Below are 9106 nucleotides of genomic sequence, written 5' to 3'. Positions count from 1 at the left end.
GTCAGGGGAGAGGTAAAACGGGTTGACTTTAAGCCTTGAAAACAGAGGATTAATTCTAACAAATGGGGTGGGGGCCTTTGACAATGACAAAGATGTGTTAATGGTGTGTCTCTGCACACCCAGGCGCTGTCCTTTATGGCTCTGCTAGGGCAAGGGTAAACCACAGGCCCCATAATAGCTCCTTCCAAAGAGTTGTGATAATCCTAGCTGTTGTCTCAGCTAAGCGAGTAACAGTGAAAATGGATGAAAAGTATATGTTTATGTCTTTGCTACTAAATCCAAAGCCATAAACATGGAGGGCACTAAAGTTGATAGTGTAACTGACAAATGCCTTCTTTTGAAGAGCACTGAGAAGGTTAAAACAACAAAGAAAAAGGCAGCAACTCTGGGACCTGAACTTTTCCATCCAGCCGTCTCCTGCCCTTTGCCCTTCCTTTCCCCCTTTCCTTAGTTTAATTTCACAAATACACTTTGTGGTTGGAAGGCGAGTATGTGAAACCAGATTGTTTTTCTGGGCTTGGGAATTTAGCCTTAAGGTGACCCTGGAGCAGTTCCTGAAGCCTGGCACTATCCCAAAGTGCCACACGCACAATCGACTCCTATTCTACATCCTCCCACTAATTGGGAAACTCTTAGCCCCTAGAGCTCTGAGGTGAGTATATGATTTAGATTTTCTGAGCTTCTTAGAGAAAGAAAACATCCAGGTCTGAAAATAGCATGAGACAAGGGAGGCATTCACCTGAGCTATAAAACTTAAGGGGTGGTGGGGCCAAAACCCAAAAATAAGAATATTATTTTAAGGCAATAATATTTTGAAAATCAAGTCATTAAACTATGGCTCTTGTGTCAGCCACCTGTTTTTGTTAATATCATTCTGTTGGAAGTTCAAGGCCAGAATTAGGGTAAGGCAAGTGAGGCGGGGGCACACTTGGGGGGTTAGATCATGTCATTATTTAAAATTTTGTTCATCATGGAGTTTGACGTTTTAAAAATATTGCAAGAGAGCCAGGTGCAGTGGCTCACACCTGTAATCCCAGCACTTTGGGAGGACAAGTCGGGCAGATCAGTTGAGGTCAGGAGTTCAAGACCAGCCTGACCAACATGAAAAAAACCCTCCTCTACTAAAAATACAAAATTAACTGAGCATGATGGCACATGCCTGTAATCTCAGCTATTTGGGAGGCTGAGGGGGGAGAATCACTTGAACTTGGGAAGCAGAGGTTGCAGTGACCTCAAGACCATGCCCCTCCAGCCTGGGCAACAAGAGCGAAATTCTATATCAAAAAAAAAAAAAAATTACAAGAAAGTACTACTTATCTTGATTACCGAGTTCTGTGGTACCCCCTTCTCTCCTACACGTCCTGTAAGTACCCCATACTCATCACCCACCTAGTCCTACAAAGACCACATCCCAATCTTCCCATAGGTCTCTTACATTATAACTTCATATTACTGAGTTCTTACTGTTTCCCGACACTGTTCTAAGAACTTTGTTAACACTTAATATTCATTCATTGAATTCCCCTTCTTGTAAATTGAGGCACAGAAAAGTCAAGTAACTTGCCCCAGGTCACACAGCTAGTATGGCAAGTAAGCTGGGATTCAAACCCAGGCAGGCTGGCTCTGCAGTGTGGCTCAGACACTGCTGCATTCCTCCTCCCTGGTTTTTTATTTTTTTTTTGTCTCCTTTCTTCCCTTTCTAAATTTATTCTGTCCACTTTCTCAGCACACAGTGATTTCTTAATCTAATTTTCCCAGCCTTTATGCTGATAAGTTATTTCTACCATCAGACACAGATGGCTTTATAGGAGACCAGCCAGCTAAGTGCACTGTCTAAGAATGCAATAAAACTTGCTTTTTTAACCAGCTAGATTGGTTTACGTGGTGAGATAAATATTGTGCTAAGAGCAGCTCCCAGCACACCTCAGGGAGGTGTTGTTGCCCCCACTCCAGCTGGTAAGAGAGACAGCACTCCCTTCCCTGGATGCCCCAGAGCCAAGGGCATGAGGTAGTGGCTTCTTTGCCTTGTCTAAACCCCGATAGCCTTGTTTTGGCCTGCAGGCACTGACATCTGGGAAATGCTTGCCCAGGGTCCTCCAGGTATCTGTGGTCTCATTGTGTGGTTTCCCAGACACTATCTACTCCCCCAATTCCCTTTCCTTTTCTGGAGAAGGACAGTTGGAGACAACAGGCTTAGCACAGTAATTGCAAGTGGCGCCTTAGGAACAATTACTACAAACTGTCATTATCATCCTCACCATCACCGTTTATTGAGGGCTTAGTAGGCAGCAAAGCAGGTTCTCCCCTTCTCCTCCATGCACAGTATCCTACATAAGCTATATCATTTCATAATCTTCCAGGATAGCGTTTCTCAAAGTGCAGTGCACGATGACCTGTGCCAGAATCTCTTGCAAACACTGGACAAGACAGCTCAAGTTACTCAGGCTCTATGAGTGTGGAGCCTGGGAATCTGATCTTTAACAAGCACCCCAGCTTTCTTATGTGCATCTAAACTGGAGAACACTTAACATATCACACCTGTTTCAAAAAGGCGGAAATAGGAGTCTGAGAAAATTCAAGGGATGTGTTCAATGTCCTATCTAGACATGAACAGAATCCGCGGGACCCCAAGTCTGTCTCACTCCAAAGCTCAAGCTCTTAACTCCTGTGCCATGCTGCATCTGGGAGCTTATTTCTGCTCAATCTGTCCCTTGTCAAATTCAGCTCCCCTAGCTAGAAATTTTGGGGAGTCAGTTTTGTGGGAGCTGCCCCAAGGGAGTCCTTGCTCAAGTAAGTGACTGTCTTAAGTTTACCTGAAAGAAGAATCTGAAACAGGAACTTGGGAACATGGGGTTTATTTGGGAGGCAGTCCCAGATAGCAGGTGCAAGAAAGCAGAAAGAACAAAAGAGGGAGTAAGAAAAGGTCAACGTTAAGGTCACAGGGGCAGCCGTGAACATTGGGGCAGCATCTCCCTGGGACCACCTGAACAGATGGACCTGCCTCCCAGAGTCACCCAGAAAAGTGGGGGGACTGCAACATTCCAGCTGCCAGACCCCTTTGGTTGAAGGCTGGATCCAGGGGTGCCTGTCCTCCTCCTCACTCTCTCTCCCTCTTTCTCCCTCCCTCCTTCTCTCTGTCTCACACACACACACCTACTTCTGAGTGGTGCATATGCCAGATAAGTGAGCTTCCATGACAATGCCCTGGGGCAGCATTCAGAGAGATGGGTAGACTTCAGGTGGGTCACAGAAGGTTCAAAGTGCTTTTGAACTTGCATGGAATGGCCTCCTGTGGCTTTAGCTGAAGCCAGAGGCAGGCTAATGGGATGCAACTCAGGTACCAACGTTACCTTCTACCCTGATAGATTGAATTCCTTACTCTTTGCATCAATCAAGAAGATAACACAGGTAGATGACACAGCATGTCACATAATCCCCAAATCATGTGCAAGAATGTGTGTGGCAAACTGATGAAGATCTCCTTTGACAATCAGACCTAGAGGAAGCCAGAAATCAGTTCTGCTTCGTGATGGAAATCAGAAAGAGCCCTTATCAGCTTAAAAGCCAAAAAGCACCAAATTTAAGGTAGTCACCTGTTCTCTGTGCTTGCATTCTGTCTCGGTACTGTGACGGTGGCTCTGGGGAGCAGAGCATGCATCACCTTGTAGTCAAGTGGCCTTGCTTCAGCCCCACCACGGGCAACCTCTGTATCTCTGGGCAGCTGACCTAATCCCTCCTAGGTTTGTTGCTGGAACTAAGGATGTCATTTGTGGTGTATGTTCACCTGTGCCTCACTGGCACCCAAGCATTTGAACATGGCTGGAGAAACAAAGTCACAACCATGCTGACTGGTTTCATTTGAAAGTCACACGTGCAAATCTCAAGCAGACACTGAGAACTTCCTGGCCAACTACACATCTCTGGTATGTTTACTTCCCTAGTTTCTCAATGATTCTTTTGCACCTTCTTCTCCATCCTCAGAACCCCTGTATCTCTCTCCTCTCTACCCACTTCCTAGACAATGCCCTTGCCTGATACGTCAGGAAAAAAACAAAAGCAGGGGAATGCAGATTCACCACCTTCTATCTGCCTACAGTTTGCTATCATCAGAGAAATATTTTTATTCCTTAAAAGACATTTGTGCTCTGGACCTCTCTGCTTCCTGAGGACACAGACTCAACTCTTTCCCCAGTTATCACTTCCATTGGATCATTTCCAGCAGCTCACAAATCTGTAGGCTTATCTCCCATCCTTAGAAAATCCTCCTGGTTAATCCCACCACCCCCTTCAAACACCATAGCATGTCTCTGCTCCCCTTGACAACAGTTATCCAATTTTGTGTTCTCTTGATGTTTCCACTTCCTCACATCCTACTTCCTTCTTCACTGACACCAGCTGGACATCTCCCCCGCCAAGAAGTGAAAGTGCTTCTCAGAGTCACCAGGGACCCTCATGTCACTCAGGGCAGAGAACACATTTCTGGTCTCCTTTTACTCAGTCTTTTAGCATATTTGATCATTCTCTCCTCAAAACACAATCTTGCCCACCAGGGAGCCACTGCCTCTCCTACCTGATGATGGCCCTGCTGAGTTTTCTAGTGTGAATCTGCTGATTCTGCTCCAAATCTGACAGTCTGTACTCTCCAGGCCATGGCAGTAAGGAATACCTTCCAGCTTCTAGCCATCATCTCTTTGTTGTTAATTTAATCTAGTTCCATGGCTTTAAATATCACGTATATGCCAAATGGCTCCCAAAGTTTTCCCTGTAGCTTGTCTTCCAGACACTTACTTAATATCCCTACTCGGATATCTAGGAGACTTCTCAAACTAAACATTTTGGTTTAGTGTCTTGATCTGTGAAGTGCTTTTGTAGAAGTGTTCACTCAGTAAAAATTCAGCACTGATGATGGTTGTTGCTTTTCTGTATATAGTTTGTACTTTTAAGTAAAAGGCTTACTTTTAAATATTAACATTCCAGAACAGTGTTGCCAATTGCTTTTTCTTAAAATTTGCTACCCCCAAAGAAACCCCATCCCAACATTATTTAAAAAAAAAAAAACTATTTCCATAAGTTTTGGGGAATAGGAGGTATTGAGTTACATGAGTAAGTTCTTTACCGGTGATTTGTGAGATTCTGGTGCACCCATCACTTGACCAGTATACACCGAACCCAGTTTGTAGTCTTTTATCCCTCACCTCCAACCTATCCTTTCCTCCGAGTCCCCAGAATCTATTGTATCATTCTTATGTCTTCGTATCCAACATTATTTTTTTTCTTCACTATTTTATTTATTTTTCTAAATTACACTTTAGGTTCTAGAGTACACGTGTAGATCATGTCGGATTGTTGCATAGGTACATACATGGCAATGTGGTTTGCTGCCTCCATTCCACATCACGTATACCTGGCATTTCTCCCCACGTTATCCCTCCCCACCATCTCAACCCCTGCTGTCCCTCCTCTAGGCCCCCTCAAAAACCCCAGTGTGTGATGCTCCCCTTCCTGTATCCACATGTTCTCATTGTTCAACACCCGCCTATGAGTGAGAACATGTGGTGTTTGATTTTCTGTTCTTGTGTCAGTTTGCTGAGAATGATGGTTTCCAGATTCATCCATGTCCCTACAAAGGACACGAACTCATCATTTTTTATGGCTGAATAGTATTTCATGTTGTATATGTGCCACATTTGCTTGGTCCAGTCTATCATTGATGGGCATTTGGGTTGGCTCCAGGTCTTTGCTATTGCGAACAGTGCTGCCATGAACATATATGTGCATGTGTCTTTATAACAGAATGATTTATAATCCTTTGGATATATACCCAGTAATGGGATTGCTGGTTCAAATGGAATTTCTAATTCTAGATCCTTGAGGAACTGACACACTGTCTTCCACAGTGGTTGAACTAATTTAAACTCCCACCAACAGTGTAAAAGTGTTCCTATATCTCCACAACCTCTCCAGCATCTGCTGTCTCCAAATTTTTTAATGATTGTCATTCTGACTGGCATGGGATGGTATCTCAATGTAGTTTTGATTTGCATTTCTCTAATGACCAGTGATGATGAGCATTTTTTCATATGTTTTTTGGCCTCATATATATCTTCGTTTGAAAAGTGTTCATATCCTTAGCCCACTTTTGGATGGGTTTGTTTTTTTCTTGTAAATCTGTTTTAGTTCTTTGTCGATTCTGGATATTAGCCCTTTATCAGATGGGTAGATTGCAAAAAGTTTTTTCCCATTCTGTTGGTTGCCAGTTCACTCTAATGATTGTTTCTTTTGCTGTACAGAAGCTCTTAAGTTTAATTAGATCCCATTTGTCTATTTTGGCTTTTGTTGCCAACGCTTTTGGTGTTTTAGTCATGAAGTCCTTGCCTATGTCTATGTCCTAAATGGTTTTGCCTAGGTTTTCTTCTAGGGTTTTTATGGTGTTAGGTCTTATGTTTAAATCTTTAAATCATCTGGAGTTAATTTTAGTGTAAGTTGTCAGGAAGTGGTCCAGTTTCTGCTTTCTGCACATGGCTAGCCAATTTTCCCAACACAATTTATTAAACAGGGGATGCTTTCCCCATTGCTTGTTTTTGTCAGATTTGTCAAAGACCAGATGGTTGTAGATGTGTTGTTGCTTCCAAGGCCTCTGTTCTGTTCCATTGGTCTATGACTCTGTTTTGATACCAGTACTGTGCTGTTTTGATTACTGTAGCCTTGTAGTATAGTTTGAAGTCAGGCAGCATGGTGCCTCCAGCTTTTTTCTTTTTGTTTATGATTTTCTTGGCTATGTGGGCTCTCCTTTGGTTCCATATGAAGTTTAAAATGGTTTTTTCAGTTCTGTGAAGAAGGTCATTGGTAGCTTAATGAGGATAGCATTGAATCTATAAATTACTTTGGGCAGTATGGCCATTTTCACAATATTGCTTCCTAACTATGAGCATGGAATGTTTTCCCATCTGTTTGTGTCCTCTCTTATTTCCTTGAGCGGTGGTTTGTAGTTCTCCTTGAAGAGGTCCTTTACATCCTTTGTTAGTTGCGTTCCTGGGTATTTTATTCTCTTCATAGCAATTGTGAATGGGAGTTCGCTCTTCATTTCTGTTAGTCTCATATTGGTGTATAGGAATGCTTGTGATTTCTGCACATTGATTTTGTATCCTAAGATTTCAATGAAGTTGCTTATCAGTTTCAAGAGATTTTGGGCTGAGATGATGGGGTCTTCTAAATATACAATCATGTCATCTGCAAATAGAGATAATTTGACTTCCTCCTTTCCTAATTGAATACCCTTTATTTCTTTTTCTTGCCTAATTGCTCTGGCTAGAACTTCCAATACTATACTGAATAGGAGTGGTGAGAGAGGGCATGCTTGTCTAGTGTCAGATTTCAAAGGAAATGCTTCCAGTTTTTGCCCATTCCGTATGATGTTGGCTGTTGATTTGTCATAAATAGCTTTATTTTGTGACACGTTCCATCAATACCCAGTTTTTTGAGAGTTTTTAGCATAAAGTGCTGTTGAATTTTGTCAAAGGCCTTCTCTGCATCTATTGAGATGATCATGTGGTTTTTGTCTTTGGTCCTATTTATGTAATGGATTATGTTTATAGACTTGAGTATGTTGAACAAGCCTTGCATCCCCAGGATAAAGCCCACTTGATTGTGATGGATAAACTTTTTGATGTGCTGTTACAATTTGTTTGTCAGTATTTTATTGAAGATTTTTACATCTATGTTCATCATGGATATTGGCCTGAAGTTTTCTTTTTTGTTGAGTCTCTGCCTGGTTTTGGTATCAGGATGATGTTGGTCTCATAAAATGAGTTAGGGAGGATTCTCTCTTTTTGTATTGTTTGGAATAGTTTCAAAAGAAATGGTACCAGCTCCTCTTTATATGTCTGGTACAATTCAGCTGTGAACCCATCTGGACCTGGACTTTTTTTGGTTGGTGAGCTATTAATCACTGTCTCAACTTCAGCCCTTGTTATTGGTCTATTCAGGGTTTCAGCTTCTTCCTGGTTTAGTCTTAGGAGGGTGCAAGTATCCAGGAATTTATCCATTTCTTCTAGATTTACTGGTTTATATGAATGGAGTTGTTTGTAGTAATCTCTGATGGTAGTTTGTATTTCTGTGGAATTGGTAGTGATATCCCTTTTATCATTTTTTATTGCATCTATTTGATTCTTCTCTTTCTTTTTTATTAATCTGGCTAGTGGTCTATTTTGTTGATCTTCTCAAAAAACCCGCTCCTGGATTTATGGATTTTTTGAAGGGTTTTTGTGTCTCTATCTTCTTCAGTTCTGCTCTGATCTTAGTTATTTCTTGTCTTCTGCTAGCTTTTGAGCATTTTTGATCTTGTTCCTCTAGCTCTTTCAATTTTGAGGATAGGGTATAGACTTTAGTTCTTTCCTCACTTCTCATGTGGGCATTTATTGCTGTAAATTTCCCTCTAGACACTGCTTTGAATGTGTCCCAGAGATTCTGGTACATTGTGTCCTCATTCTCACTGGTTTCAAAGAACATCTTTATTTCTGCCTTCATTTCTTTGTTTATCCAGTCAACATTCAGGAGCCAGTTGTTTAGCTTCCATGAAGTTGTGCAGTTTTGAGTTAAGTTTCTTAATCCTGAGTTCTAATTAGATTGCACTGTGGTCAGAGAGACTGTTTGTTATGATTTCCATTCTTTTGCATTTGTTGAGGAGTGATTTACTTCCAATTATGTGGTCAATTTTAGAGTAAGTGCAATGTGGTGCTGAAAAGAATGTATATACTGTGGTTTTGGGGTGGAGAGTTCTGTAGATGTCTATTAGGTCTGCTTGTTCCAGGTCTGTGTTCAAGTCCTGGATAATCTTGTTGGTTTTCTGTCTCGTTGATCTGTCTAATATTGACAGTGGAGTGTTAAAGTCTCCCATTATTATTGTGCAGGAGTCTAAGTCTCTTTGTAGGTTAAGAACTTGCTTTTGGTATCTGGGTGCTCCTGTATTGGGTGCATATATATTTAGGACAATTAGCTCTTCTTGTATTGGTCCTTTTACCATTATGTAATGCCCTTGTCTCCTTTGATCTTTGTTGGCTTAAAATCCATTTTATCAGAGACTAGGATTGCAACCCCTGCTTTTTTT

General features: G+C 41.8%; 1 long non-coding RNA gene across 1 annotated transcript in view; it reads right to left on the bottom strand.

The window, feature by feature from the left end:
* Positions 1-9106, bottom strand: part of LOC119473372 — a 175500-nt gene that overhangs the window by 74463 nt on the left and 91931 nt on the right. The window lies entirely within an intron of this gene.

Source organism: Cebus imitator, unplaced genomic scaffold (genome assembly GCF_001604975.1).
Source record: "Cebus imitator isolate Cc_AM_T3 unplaced genomic scaffold, Cebus_imitator-1.0 Scaffold152, whole genome shotgun sequence".
Taxonomy (NCBI): domain Eukaryota; kingdom Metazoa; phylum Chordata; class Mammalia; order Primates; family Cebidae; genus Cebus; species Cebus imitator.
The sequence above is the reverse complement of the archived record's forward strand: the minus strand, read 5'-3'. Positions and strand labels throughout refer to the sequence as shown.